General features: G+C 37.1%; 1 protein-coding gene and 1 pseudogene across 2 annotated transcripts in view; one reads left to right on the top strand and one right to left on the bottom strand.

Annotated features, from left to right (window-relative positions):
- PHLPP1 (PH domain and leucine rich repeat protein phosphatase 1) overlaps positions 1 to 15574 on the bottom strand; it is a 259504-nt gene that overhangs the window by 162445 nt on the left and 81485 nt on the right. The gene's annotated exons all lie outside the window — the stretch shown is intronic.
- LOC128572114 (ubiquitin carboxyl-terminal hydrolase 1-like) lies at positions 2717 to 5656 on the top strand (annotated as a pseudogene). Its single transcript, XR_008376044.1, has one exon. The product of XR_008376044.1 is annotated as a ubiquitin carboxyl-terminal hydrolase 1-like (transcript).

Genomic DNA, 15574 nt, shown 5'->3' with positions numbered 1-15574 from the left:
ATTTTGAAGGAAGACGGAAGTAGTAACCATGAAAGGAAATAGGGGGATGTGAGGTACTGACAGTATTCTATACTGAGCTCAGTAGCAGCTATTTGTACATTTTTCTGAATGTACATTATATTCCAATGAAAGACTTGGTTTTTTAAAAAGTAAGCTGATTTAGAAAACTAATAATGAATGGATGGATTTTTAAAATAAAATTTCTAATATGCAAAGTTTTAAGACCAACATGAACCCTTTACATATCCAGAGAATATAATCTCCATAGTCTTCCAAACAAAATACTTTTATTTCTACATCTGATTTTATTTAAAAGACACTTTCAAGGTATAAAAAACAAAAACGTAAATGACTAAAGCATTAGGCAGTTCTCCAGCCTATGCTCCAAATTCATCTTCTGCCACTCAGCTTATGTTCAGCCCTCCCCCAAGCTTCTCCCCAGTCCTGACATGTTGATCCCTACCCAGGCTTGCCCTGCCTTTAATCCAGCTATACCCCTGCCTGAAATGGCTTTTCTGAACTCCAATCCAATTTTTTATTTGGTTTCTACAAGACTGGACTCTCCCACTCAAAAGACATAATTAGCAGGTTTCTACACTAGTTTATACCCTTTGACAATTTTATAAGTTGTTGTTTGCCCAACTAAGTTCTAAGCTCCTACAGAGGCACTGACTCATTGGTTTCTCCATTCCCTACGCCTGGCACATTAGTATAAAGATGGATGGAAATATGTATAGGTGCATTTAAAAAACAGTTATAGAAGAGACCAAATTACTTTCCATTCAACCAGTATTTATTGTGTATTTTACCTACAATACTTAGCTCTAATTAGGAGAACAGAATAACATTACTTCGATTAGCTGCATTTTGCAGCCTTTGTCCTGCTCTCTCTACCCTATTTTAGTTGATAGCATGATGTTCTGGAGCCACAAACACTATACTTATGATGTTTACAATTGTTTCACAGTCATCAAAATAATTGCACTTAGAAGGGGTTAATCCCCACAGGCTCAGGTTCCATGTTGCTCTCTCCCTTTCATTGAATCATGTCTGTTCTCCTCTTCAATGTACCCTCACCTCTACCCCGCATGGAGACTTGGGGATCTTCTCTTATTTCCTTCCTGGGTTGCTCCAGTGTTTTACAGCTCAAGCTCAGCTCCGAAATTCCAGCAGATTTCTTACTCCCTTCCCTCCAATCTCCTCTCTGGGCATAATCAGTCCTTTCCCTAACCACTGGTGAGCTGGACCTTTACTTTCTCTGGACCTTTCTTCCCACCTTTCTTCCAATCAACAATTGGAAGAAGAGGAAGCTCACACTCCCTCTGCATTTGGGTGCCAGCATACATGCTCTCTGGCCAAGGAAGTTAAGGTAGCCAGGGGAATAAGGGAAAAGAATGAAGACAAGGCAAAAAAAGCTAAAGAAGTAAGGGAGGAAGAGAGAAGTAAAAATATAAAATGATTCCAGACATAAATCAAAACCACACAAAACAAATTATGTTTCTAGGGACTAGGAGTGAGTGTAAACAAATGTGAATATAACATAAAAGGTAAATATAAAACATGGAACATGAGAAAAGCATGAAACAAGTGAGAAAAATGTGTTAAAATGCTGAAGAGACAGAGGTAGATGCCTAAGATGTGGTAAGATAGACGGGAAACCATGGCATTAAAAAGAAATAGAAGTCCCCATGGTTCAGTGCTGAAGAAAAGCCCAGGCTATAGAGCCAGATGGCCACATTCCAGTAATGTCCTTTTGGAACTCTGCTCTGCTAGTTTGGCAAGTTAGCTCCCTAATGAAAGAATTGTTTTAACGTTTTTGTCAGTGCTGTAGCACATAGAATAATGCCTGGTGCATAGTACAGACTCAATAAATGAATGAACACATTTAACTTCTCTGTGACTCAATTTCCTTAGTTTTCAAATGAAGATTATAGCTTGGTGTGAAGATTAAATAAGACACAGGTAAACATTTAGAACAATGTCAGCTGTCATTCTATAAAATGACTATTAGACATTGAATAATTATAACTAAAGAAACTTGAGCATGCCTACAAAAAAGAACTCATTTCCTCTGTTCATTATAACAAGCAAAATTAACAATAACGTATTCTTAAAATAATTTACTTTAAAAACTATAGTGCTGACAACTTTTGAAACTAGGGTATAAAATGTACCACTTTGAAATGTATCAAGCTCTTGGGCTTAGTAAATACTGTTCCCATTGATACAAACTGTGGTGCCATATTTGACTAGTTATCTGAGGTAATAGTATATAGTTGTGGTCTCAACTGGAGCCAGTTTTAAAACATAGCTGGAAAATGAACTTGCTAAAATAATCAAATCATAGGGCAGATGGTCACTCCCCTGTGGGGAGAGCAATCTGACCAGCTTTCCTTTGGGTCAGGGACTTGGCGGGTTCGGGGAAGGGACTCTCCTGTCGCACCCACACTCAACTCTGGTTGGACTCACCGGCGTCACCACCCCGGACCTCGCTTCGGGCCATGACCAGGAATTGTGTCATTTTATAAAGGAAATCACTTAAAACTACTGGGCCTGAGCGTTCACACCATCATTTGTCCAAGACTGTTAGCATTCGACTGTGTGGTCTACGAGATTTATAGCTATAAGAGAAATATTTTTGATGCAGCAAACTCCCAGTTATAAAGAAAGCCAGGGGCAAGAGATGGGATAGCACCCGATAGCGGCACCTTGCAGAATGCTGCATTCTTGCTCCTTGGGATTTGAAGAGAAAACGCCTGGTGTCATACCTAGTGAAAATAATGGACTTTCAAGAGGTAGTCCATCTAAGAAAAACAGACTTTCCTTATAGTTTTTTCAGAAAAAGGAAACTAAGAGCCTTGGATTTCACAGATTCTCAAGAAAATGAAGAAAAAGCTTCTGAATATAGAAGATCTGAAATTGATCAAGTTGTTCCTGCAGCACAATCCTCACTGTGAGAAGAGAGAAAACTTATTACGATTTGTGGGACTGAATAATCTTGGCAATACTTGGTATCTTAATAGCATACTTCAAGTACTACATTTTTGTCCCGGTTTTAAGTCTGGAGTGAAGCACTTATTTAATATTATTTTAAGGAGGAAAGAAGCTTTAAAAGATGAAGCCAATCAAAAAGATAAGGGAACTCAACCTTATGTATGAAGGATATCTAGAGCATGATGCACAGGAAGTACTACAGTGTATTTTGGGAAACATTCAAGAAACATTCCAGCTCCTAAAAAAAGAAGAAGTAAAAAATGTGGCAGAATTATCTACTAAGGTGGAAGAAAAACCTAATCAGAAAGAGGAAATGAGTGGTTTTAGTGGCATGGAGATTGACGATGTTAGGCATTTTGAAGAGTGTAAAGAAAAACTCCCCAAAGGAAACGGGAAACGAAAAAGTGACATTGAATTTGGTAACATGAAGAAAAAAGTTAAAGTATCCAAGGAACAACAGTCATTGGAAGAGAACCACAGACAAACCAGATCAAAAAAAGCTACAGATGATACATTAGGTTCCTCCTAAAATAATCCCCAAGTACATATCTGAAAACGAGAGTGCAAGACCCTCACAAAAGAAATCAGGAGTTAAGATAAATTGGTTAAACTCAGCAACCCAGCATTCTTTCTAAATTCTGTAGCCTGGGAAAAATAACAACAAACCAAGGATCGAAAGGACAATCTAAAGAAAATGAGTATGATCTTGAAGAGAACTCGGGGAAGTATGAGACTAATAACACAGTTAATGGTTGTGGACTTGAATCTACAGGAAATAATGTTAAACCTGTAAATGTTAATGAAGCTAAGCCCATTAACAAAGGTACAGAGCAAATTGGTTTTGAGCTAGGGGAGAAATTATTTCAAGGTCAGCTGGTGTTAAGAACTCGTTGCTTGGAATGTGAAAGTTTAACCGAAAGAAGAGATTTTCAAGACATCAGTGTGCCAGTGCAAGAAGATGAGCTTTCCAAAGTAGAGGAGAGTTCTGAAATTTCTCCAGAGTCTAAAACAGAAATAAAGACCCTGAGATGGGCAATTTCACAATTTGCTTCAGTAGAAAGGATTGTAGGAGAAGATAAATATTTCCATGAAAATTGCCATCATTACACTGAAGCTGACTGAAGTCTTTTGTTTGACAAAATGCCTGAAGTTATAACTATTCATTTGAAGTGCTTTGCTGCTAGTGGCTTAGAGTTTGATTGTTACGGTGGTGGACTTTCCAAGATCAATACTCCTTTGTTGACACCTCTTAAATCGTCACTGGAAGAATGGAGCACCAAGCCCACCAACCACAGCTACGGGTTATTTGCGGTCGTGATGCATAGTGGCATTACGATCAGTAGTGGGCATTACACTGCTTCTGTGAAAGTTACTGACCTGAAGAGTTTAGAGCTAGATAAAGGAAACTTTGTGGTTGACCAAATGTGTGAAATAGGTAAGCCAGAACCATTGAGTGAGGAGGGAGCAAAGGGGTGTGGTTGACAATTATGATGATGAAAAAGTGTCCATTAGAGTTGGTGGAAGTACACCATCAAGTAAAGCTTTGAACAAAAAAAAGTAGAAGGTATTGGACTTCTTGGAGGACAAAAGAGCAAAGCAGATTATGAACTATACAACAAAGCATCTAATCCTGATAAGGCTGCCAGCGCAGCGTTGGCTGAAAGTAGAAACTCTGAGACTAACAGTACTAATGGGACCCATGAATCTGATAGCAATAAGCAGTCCAGTGACCAAACAGGCATTAATATGAATGGATTTGAGAACAATTTCCTATACAGTGCAAAGCTGAAAGGAATATGAAGGGAAGTGGTTGCTTTTTGATGATTCTGAAGTGAAAGTTACAGAAGAGGAGGACTTTCTGAATTCTCTTTCCCCTTCTACGTCTCCTATATCTACTCCTTACTTGCTATTTTATAAGAAATTACAGAGTTGAGTGTATTTTCTTTGTGTATATATTAAACAGACCTGCACAAACATTGCTAAAGTTGATTACATCAAAGTTTTTAGCTTATCTTTTGAAGCTACTGGGTATACTATTGGTCTCGCTAGGTTTTTATATAAATAGTGAAATTTGAATTACTGAAAACCATGTTAATTTTTAGAATTCCTTAGTAGAGACTAGTGATGCGTTAGCTTCTGGGAACAAACTTGTATAGGTTCTTAATTGAATCATCCAAAATGGAATTCACACCAGTCTTTTGTGTTTGCTTTTTAAAATAAAGTGCTTGTATTTGTATTCTCCATATTATGGAGTAATTATTTACATGATGTTTATAGGTCCTGTGGTTTTTCACCCACAAAGCAGAATCTCATTCAGTACATTTAATTTTATAAGAGTCGGGAAGCCAAATCTTGGATGGGCTGTGTCAAGCACAAAGTCTGGAATGTGTGTATTCACAATGGTGTACGTTTTGTGCCTTGAGTCACTTTGAAAAGTGTCGCAGAACACTAGGACAGTCCTCATCTATCTTCACAAGAATTTTATATGTATTTATGAAGATGATTCTGTGTTCCAGTAGATCTCTTTGGGCATGGACTAATTTGTATCTCTTCATACTTGATATTCTGCATGATCTGTATATAGTGCCTCAGGCTTAGAGGTGTGACTTTAAACTTTAACTTTTTTTAAAAAACCAAGAGGTCAATAAAATTTAAACTGCTTTAAAAAAAAATAATCAAACCATAAAATCTGTATAGTTGGCCCAAATAAATTACATTTTATGCAGCATGAATTCTAAAGTATGCATTTATTTGGATACCCCTTGTTATCTCGACCCTTTCCTACTCTACTCTCTACGACCAAAAGCTGGCCAGTGTTTAAGGGGCTTTCTAAGTACTTGGCTTCCCAGTGGATACAGTTACCCTCATACCTTCTTACATGCATAAGGTAGCCTCTAGCAGGCTCTGTCCCAGGTGTGAAGTTTTCTCAAAGTATAATCAACTAAATAAAGGCTCATCTCCTGCCAGGTTCTGTAAACCTCTCCCTCCACTCATCCATTTGAGGTTTGGGATAATAACAGCTCTACATTGCTAACCTCAGGCACCAAACACTACTCTAAACCTTGCAGTCCCCCTATAGCCTTTAATTCTCCTAATTTAAGTGTGTCATTTCCTGTTGGGACCCTGACTATTATACTTGTTAATAAAAGGAAAATATTTTAATGAATATTTAAGAGCCACAAGCGACGAGACACAAACAAACAACAAAAAAAAAAAACTTCAGCTATCTTTTCAATATAAATACAGATGAAGTAAAGTCAAAGAATTATAACTGCTCTGTATCACTGCAGAACACATATAGTAAAATAAATGTTTAGGATAGATGAATGGAGGAACAGATCTCGGAAGGGACAAATGTACAGCAGGATGGACAATTTCGAGATGGGCAGACCCTGAAACTATCATTCTATCTATCCCAGACTCTGCCGTTCATTACCTGTGCACCCTGAACACACCCTTCGAGCTCAGTTTCCTAATGTAAGGCACAGATTTTATTAGATGAACGCTGAGGTCCTTTCTAGCTGGAAATTTTTCAAATGGCACCTTGGACAAAATTTCTAATAGTGAACACCACAGCATCTCGGGGGCTTTTATAACCATCTCTAGAGGTTTCCCATTCAGCAGACTGTAAACCCTCAAAGTCTTCCCTAAAAATAGTAGTTCCTTGTTAGCAAATGAAAGTTCAATGATATAAACCAAATGATATACAGTATGTGAAATAAAAAGTTATTTTTAGTATCTTCGCACTGCTCGTTTCATATAATAGCCTATTTACCACTCCTCTGGTTCTTTTCTTTCTCCTTATGGGGGATTATTCAAGATCACCGCTGTTTCTCTTTCTTTCCTTAAAATTTCCCACCATCTGTAAACTCCATTTAGCAGTGAGTATTTCAAGGCCAGAGGAAGGATGGGAAATTCCAATGTAATCAATTGTACTACTTAATAATTTGACTAAAACAGGTCGGATGTGGAAGGGTATTGACTTTAAATCTAATTGCTGGACTAAGATTTGCAAATTTTATGAGCTCAGTTTCTTAAATATCCACAGCCTTTAACAGGTATCAAAAATAGACACACACACAGATCCAGGAACATCTACTTTCTGAACACAAGATCTCCCTGGGGACCTTTCTGTCTCTTATGATCTCTTGATTATTGAATCAATTATAACACAGTGACCACCCAGACAGTTCAGCCACAGAGTTCAAAAAAGAGAATGTGAAGCAAACTCTTAAGGGACAAATGAGCAATAAAAAAGTAAGAAAATATTCATTTTTGCGTATGATTTTTTGCTAGAGATGTAAGAGCAAGTCTATAAACTTTCATAATGTAAACACTTCAACATGATCACTCTAAAATGTTCCTGAAGACTTTTAAAAGGGCCTTTTGGTGCCAGACACAGTGGCTCATGCCTATAATCCTAGCACTTTGGGAGGCCAAGGCAGGAGGATCCCTTGAGCTCAAGAGTTTAAGATCAGCCTGAGCAAGAGCAAGAGCCCATCTCAACTAAAAATAGAAAAATTAGCTGGACGTTGTGGCAGGTGCCTGGAGTCCACCTACTTAGGAGGTTGGGACAAGAGGATCACTTGAACCCAGGAGATTGTTGTGAGCTAGAATGATGCCATGGGACTCTACCTGGGCAACAGAGTGAATAAAACTGTCTCCAAAATTAGAAGAAAAGAGGAGAGGGAGCAGGAGGGGAAGTAGAAGGGGGAAGCGGGATAGGGAAAAGGAGAGAAAAGAGAAGAGAACCAGGAAAGAAAAATGTTAATAGAATAAATAAATGAAAAGGCCTTTCCTTTCTTACTAACAAAAGTCAGGCCATGAGACCTGTGGAAACTTCTGTGAGTCAAACAACTCCCCAAAACAATCTCAGAGTTTAAATTTCACTTCATAAAATATGTCGGTTTTAAACTAAGGCATATCAGGAAGCAAAGAATGATGTATTATCCTCAGTCCCAAAGAAAAAAAGAATATGCAGGATAAGAGAAAAAGGATGAGTGGAGTTCAAAGCTTCAGCAGCTGATTCCTTTTTGAAATAATGTAAAAAACATAATGCGAATTTCTGAGGCACGTGGTGAGGTGGCAGTCCTGGGTCCAAGAGCATCAGGATCTACAAACTACTAAATAAGAAACTCTGAGGTCCACCCACCTGTGTTTTATTGAGTCCTCCAGGTAATTGTGATGCATGCTTGAGTTTGAAAAGAACTGTTGTAATGAAGGGATGAAGTCATGTTTGAAAAATCTCTAACTGGGAAGAGGACATCAAGCATCTTTTCAATAATATTTAAGATTCTAATTCTTTCCTTTTCATGACATGTACTGAGACAAACAGGAGATATTTAAACACATGTGGCCCTACAAGTATTCCCGCTGATCAGGCTAAGACCTCACAATGAATTAGTGGTCACGATAAACTCGAACCTTAAATCATGGTCAGTCTAATCGTCTTCTCAGGTTTTATGAATTGCATTCCACTGAGCTATTATCAAGCTCTATTCCAGGTAATTGCTTATCCCCACCAAGAGACTGAAAATTTTATCACTTGAAGGAAGGCTGGGATACTTAAAGATATGTAAATGTCTTTCAACCAGGGACTCAAATTAATCAACCTCTATCTACAATAAGCTGAAGAGTTGTAATAAAATAAGAGGAGATGACAAGCTTTACAGCTACAATAATTAGCCACTTGGGTCATTTCTTCATTTCCTTCACGTCTCCGTTCAAATCACTACCAGGCCTGCTCTGGACATCCGCCTATTATATTGCAATCTGCCTCTCCCCCACTCCTTCTTACCCTGCTCTACACTTTCTTTTTTCCATAGCATCTAAGACATAATATATTACAGAACTCACTTATAATATCATGCTCATTATTTATCTCTACACACAGAGAGAATATAAGCTTTATGGGAACACAGAGCTTTGTTTCATTCATAGATACATCCTGAGTACCTATAACATAGTGCCTGGGGCAGAGAAATCATTAATACCTGACACATAATGACATCAGTAAAAAAAAGTTCTGAAATGAATATTTAAGATCTGTTTTATTATGATAAAAACCATTTTAGTTACAGAAGAATAACTTATTCTTACCCAACAGGTTGGGAAGTATGTATTTTATTAGTCAGCTTTACCTTAAATACCTGAGGACTTAATTGAAAGGAGGATTAAGACCCACATTAACTACTGTTCAATAATATCAGGTTATTTATTTCTTACCCAGTCAATATTCATAAATCACCTGCATATAGAAAAATCAATTTGGGCTTGGACTGCAAAAAAACAGAAAATAGAATGCTCCTCCCAAGCAATTAATCCAGATGACAATATGCAATCCATAAATAAAACACTAATCATCAGTTTTCTGAAACAAGTGCAAATTCATAACAAATTCATTTCTACCTTCCAGCAGATGGCTGACCAAAACAGTACTTTGATGATGTTTTTAAAAAGTTTTCCACAACAAATAATCATGCTCAAATGCTTTCTCTTCTCTTTGCTTATGGATAGGGATCACTGGCACATTCTATGTAAAACAAATCTACCTAATGTACTCCAGGAAAAGAGCTGAATTTTTTTCTATTCTGATAACCTTCAACTCTTTCCTATTTCAAACATTCAAATACTTCCATCTATAAAGTTCAGCCAAGTTCACAAACTATCTGGCAAAACAACAAAATACAAAAGGACCTGGGACTTGGCAGGGAAAGGGATGAAGGTTAAAGCTATGTTTGAATGATTCCTTCCTCTCCGCTACTAGGTTCAAAATCTTTCTTTTAGCTATTAATTCATTATGGAAGCACTATAGCACAGTGGCTCAAAAACACAGATTATGAAGCCATGCAGCTTAGGTTTGCATCCTAACTGCCACTCACTCTACTGTCTGTTCTTAGTTTTCTTCCCCATAAAACAGTAAACGCAGTACTTTCCTCATCAGTTTGTTGTGAGTTTCAAACAGGCTAATTAGCGCACACATTAAAGTATCATTAAAGCACAATGATACTTCATACTTACTATTATTAGTAGAGCCTCTGAATATTACCTCTAAATTCACAAACTTGGGAGTTTACTTTTAACAATGTACTTCAACAAAATCCCTTATGACTAACAAATTACGAATTTGTCAAGAAATCACAAGCTATAACCTCCTTTAAAAATTCACATAGGAAACTAATAAGAGAAATGTTCAGTGTATGGGAAGCTTGGTAGCCATTCAAAGGTAAGAATGACAAGTGTGTGGTGTCACACAATAAGCAATTAAGATGCCACAAATGTATTTCACAGTAAAACTGTATCACCAGAACATGACTGGATTTTAAAAGCCATGCACAGGATAGTTTAAACAAGTGAATGGAAGTAGGAAGCTAGCAAGAAACTTACACAGCAAATAATCATGCAATAATCCAGGCAGAGGGTCAATAAGAGTTTAGATTAGAGGGAAAATTGAAAAGGAAGGGGTACACTGGACCTGGTGATGCACATCTGTAATCCCAGTACTTTGGAAGGCCAAGGTGGGAGGATTGCTTAGGGCCAGGAGTTCAAGACCAGCCTGGGCAACATAACAAGAATCCACCTCTAAAAAAACTATTAATTTTTTTTTTTTAAACCAAGAGCTAGGTCATACAGTAAGTCTGAGAGTAATGAGGAACAAAAGGACACTGGAAATAGAAAGGGATTTCTGTGCTTTCTGCAGGATGGTACAGATGATATTAAACATGGGTTCATGTTCATAATTCAGGTGTTCATGGACCAGAGGCCAGCAAACCACTAATTTGGAGCCAACTCCACCATGGCTTGTTTTAGAAAACCCAGTGAGCTAAGAACAGCTTTTATATTTTTAAAAGTAAAAATTTTTAAAGGGTATTTAAATTTTTTGTTTTAAACAAACAAAACAAATAAGAATATACAACAGACACCTATGGAACCGGCAAAGCATAAAATATTTAGTATCTGGCCCTTTACAGAAAAAGTCTGCTGACTCGTTTTAAAACAATGTCAAAGCAGATTTCAAAATAAGCTGGAACTGATAGATAACAAAGATGTTGGCAGCTGCACAGTGTAAAGTCCATGATCCACACTACTTTGTTGCCTTAAGAGTTTTGTTCCCTAGGCCATCTACTTAATCCTGAATGTGGTTATGTTAGTAGAAGCATTGATATTCATTAAAAACTAATTCCTCCCCAACACTGCAACACCGGACTGACCTAGTCCACTTTATTTAAATAACAAGGGCCAATTCCTATGCATCCTTCATCTTTTCTGTCAACAATAAATCTACAAACGCAATCTGAGTGATCTATATAAAAAACACATTATTTTTTAACACATTCCTTATTAATTGTAGATTAAAACAAAAATATACTCTCCACAAAAAATATACTCATGGAATAAAAGTTATTCTTTCCTATCTCCCAAATCACAGGCTAATGCACTGATTTATAAAATGTTCTAGGCAAGGACTTAGAACTGCTAACAGAAAAAAAAGAAAAAAAAAAGCACTTCAAATACATCACTGTGTGTGGGCGTGTGTTTGTGTGTATTGTGTATTTAGGTATGTATCTACGTATGTATAGCAAAACCTATCTTGTAGGAAAGCATGTTAGTTATAGGAAAGGTCACTACACATGTGGATAGCAACAACATAGGAGACCCATCAATAGCAGAAAACCAAACTTATATAACTCAGGTTTGATGTAGCATTGAACGTAAAAGAAATTAAGAACCAAACGGCATGACGATGGACTCCAGTTTGAAAAACATTCAACTAGTCCGAACCACAGCCAGTAGAGCAGGGAATTACCAACATGGCATGGGCGTTGAGTATAGACTTTGGAGTCAAACAAAATTGTGTTTGAGTTCTGGTTCTCCCTCTCCCTACTGTGTGAATTTGGACAAGTTACTAGACCAAGCCTGTTTATTCACCTGTAAGAACAGATGAAACTATCATCTAAATCATGTATCTGTAGTACCTGGCATAATGCATGATATATAGCAAACATTTGTAACTGTTACTTAATTTTACAATATATAAAATTCTATGTTCAATAATACTGGGTATGTTTGTTATGGGAAGAGCTGAGGAGCAGGCTGTAGAAGACTGTCTGGATAAACGAACAATGTCAGGAATGACCAATGCTAAGCAATCAAGTAGATCAAGTTCCATCACCAGATATGTCTGGCAGTTACAACGAGATGGTTCAAATAGATAGGCACATAGCCAACATGAAGGTCAATCAGCAGCAGATGGTAAAAACCCAATTTAGAAGACATACTCACTAAAGTAAGAAAGAACCAGTACTGTTACTGAATTTTTCAGAGCTGATTTTCTGTGCAAATATCTAGGCAACTTGCAAGTCATGACAAGCACCCCCTTGCAATCTACATTCACTCAATAAGCCTTATACAGATTTTCTAATGGAACTATACCATCATCACCATTCCACAACATAAACTGTATCCTTCATTGCCAGGGAATTTCTGTATGTGCCATTCATTAAGCTACAAATAAAGGAAGAAATCCATATTTTCAAAAGAAAAGTGAGAAAACGGGGAAATTAATTAATTTTTAAATCTTTTACTAGAGTTGTTGAATTACTTAAAAAATTCAAACTCAGTTAACGGTGAAAGGTGTGGGTCCAGTTTTAGTCTTCTGCAGGTTGCCAGCCAGTTCACCCAGCACCATTTGTTAAATAGGGAATCTTTTCCCCACTGAATGTTTTTAATTGGCTTGTCAAAGATTAAATAACGGTAAGTAGCTGGATTCATCTCTTGGTTCTCTATTCTGTTCCAGACATCTACTTCTCTGTTTTTGTGCCAATACCATGCTGTTTTGATCACTATCGATTTGTAGTATAGTCTGAGGTCTGGTACCGTAATTCCTCCTGCTTTGCTTTTATTTCTGAGTAATGTCTGGATTAAAGATTTAAACTTAAGACATGAAACTATAAAAATACTAGAGGAGAGTGCAGGGAAAACCCTTGAAGAAATCGGTCTGGGCAAGTATTTTATGAGGAGGACCCCTCGGGCAATTGAAGCAGCTTCAAAAATACACTACTGGGACTTGATCAAACTAAAAAGCTTCTGCACAACCAAGAACACAGTAAGTAAAGCAAGCAAACAGCCCTCAGAATGGGAGAAGATATTTGCAGGTATGTCTCCCACAAAGGTTTAATAATCAGAATCCACAGAGAATTCAAACCCATTAGCAAGAAAAGAACAAGGGATCCCATTGCAAGCTGGGCAAGGGATTTGAAGAGAAACTTCTCTGAAGAAGACAGGCGTGCAGCCTTCAGACATATGAAAAAATGCTCATCATCTTTAATCATCAGAGAAATGCAAATCAAAACTACTTTGAGATACCATCTAACTCCAGTGAGACTAGCCTATATCACAAAATGCTAAGACCAGAGATGTTGGCGTGGATGTGGAGAAAAGGGAACACTTTTGCACTGCTGGTGGGAATGCAAATTAATACATTCCTTTTGGAAAGAGATATGGAGAACACTTAGAGATCTAAAAGTAGATCTATCATTGAATCCTGTAATTCCTCTACTGGGCATATACCCAGAAGACCAAAAATCACATCATAACAAAGATATTTGTACCAGAATGTTTATTGCAGCCCAATTCATAATTGCTAAGTCATGGAAAAAGCCCAAGTGCCCATGGATCCACGAATGGATTAATAAATTGTGGTATATGTACACCATGGAATATTATGCAGCCTTTAAGAAAGATGGGGACTTTACCTCTTTCATGTTTACATGTTCTTCTTAGTAAAACATATTCTTAGTAGAACATATTCTTCTTAGTAAAGTATCTCAAGAATGGAAGAAAAAGTACCCAATGTACTCAGCCCTACTATGAAATTAATTTAGGGCTTTCACATGAAAGCTATAACCCAGTTACAACCTAAGAATGGGGGAACGGGGAAAGGGAGGGGAGGGAGAGGAGAGGTGGGTAGAGGGAGGGGATTGGTGGGATTATACCAGTGGTGCATCTTACAAGGGTATATGTGAAACTTGGTAAATGTGGAATGTAAGTGTCTTGGCACAGTAACTGAGAGAATGCCAGGAAGGCTATGTTAACCAGTGTGATGAAAGTGTGTCAAACGGTCTGTGAAGCTAGTGAATGGTACCCCATGATCATATCAATGTACACAGCTATGATTTAATTAAAAAAAAAAATTCAAACTCAAAGCTAGACAGTAATAGAAAAGAAAAATTTTAAAACTTACTTACCAATGACTGCTCCTTTGTATCAGGTTTAAGGAAGCAAATATATAGAGAAGTCATCAGAAAATACTGACAGAAGGCAAGAAGGGGTAGGTTAGAAGAAAAGGAAAGAAAAGGCAAAGTGGTAATTAAAGTCAGAAAAAAAGGCAGCAAAATCAGAATGTTTTCCCCAGAAAAAAGTGATGCCATCTAAAAGTTATAACAAAAAAATATTTACACTAACAAGGACACAGCAATTAAATCAATTGTTTCACATCAGTGTCCACAGAGCACAAGCAAGATAGCAAATTACAGTTTTACTCTGGCATAATCATTAGAGATTCAGTAAGTCATGCCTGAAAAAATGCTTTTGTAAACTGCCTTCAGGTTCCAGCATTTTGAAACATGGAAAATCCTCCAAGTCTACAAGTAAGGCTTAGTTAGTACTGTATATTCCTATGGACTTTATTTTCTATTGCTGTAGCATTCACTGAAAATGACAGCTTGCATGAAAAGAGGGGTTTGATTTAACCATTCTGATTAGAAAAATGTGTGTTTAAATGTAACAAAATCTGCTTAGTTATAGGAATCCAAACCATATCCACACTGAACCAAAATTATTTTTATAATTTCTCTATTCAGAATTCAGAAAGATAGAAAATGTCTCACTCCAGAAAAAGCAGTGTGCTCCTTAATTAGCAGGGTAATAATTAGAATTATAAAACAGAAAAAATGGGTACTAATTCAAGTCGCTAAGGTTTTCTTCCCTCAGGTCTATCTAATAACCACACAGACTTGACCCTTCAATGATAGTATCTGCAATTATTAATTAGCCATTTCAATAAAGAGCACTATTTTCTATGAAGACAAAAGTTTTCAGTCACTTCAGATGTTTCCTGTTATTGTTATAAATACAGCCACAAAAAGTTTCAAATAATACAAAGCTGTACTATCTTGCTTTCCTTATTTGTCTGAAGATTATGTAATAACATCAAGAACATTCAATGATGTAGCAAAAGAGCTACCATATTGCCGGGAGGAACCGCATTTCAATTTGCAGCTTGAATAAAGTCAGAAGCAAAGCATCTGTCTCTATGTAAAAGCAAAAGAATCAGGCAAAACCTCAAGAGAAACATAGTAGGAAACTTTTCATTTGGGGGTTAATGGCAATTTTCAATACTTTTAAGTTTTTCTAATTATATACAAATAACCATTTTGGAGTAGAATGGAGATTTTATACATTTCAAGAAAAAAACATGGCTTCACAGTGATATCAGGCTAGCATGCCTGCCTCTGCTTCCGCTCCCACCCAAGAAATGCCTGGGCAAGTTTCATTACTGACTGTTTATTTATAAGTAAAA

The sequence above is a fragment of the Nycticebus coucang genome, chromosome 19 (assembly GCF_027406575.1).
Source record: "Nycticebus coucang isolate mNycCou1 chromosome 19, mNycCou1.pri, whole genome shotgun sequence".
Classification (NCBI taxonomy): Eukaryota; Metazoa; Chordata; class Mammalia; order Primates; family Lorisidae; genus Nycticebus; species Nycticebus coucang.
This window is presented reverse-complemented; position numbering and strand designations above follow the sequence as displayed.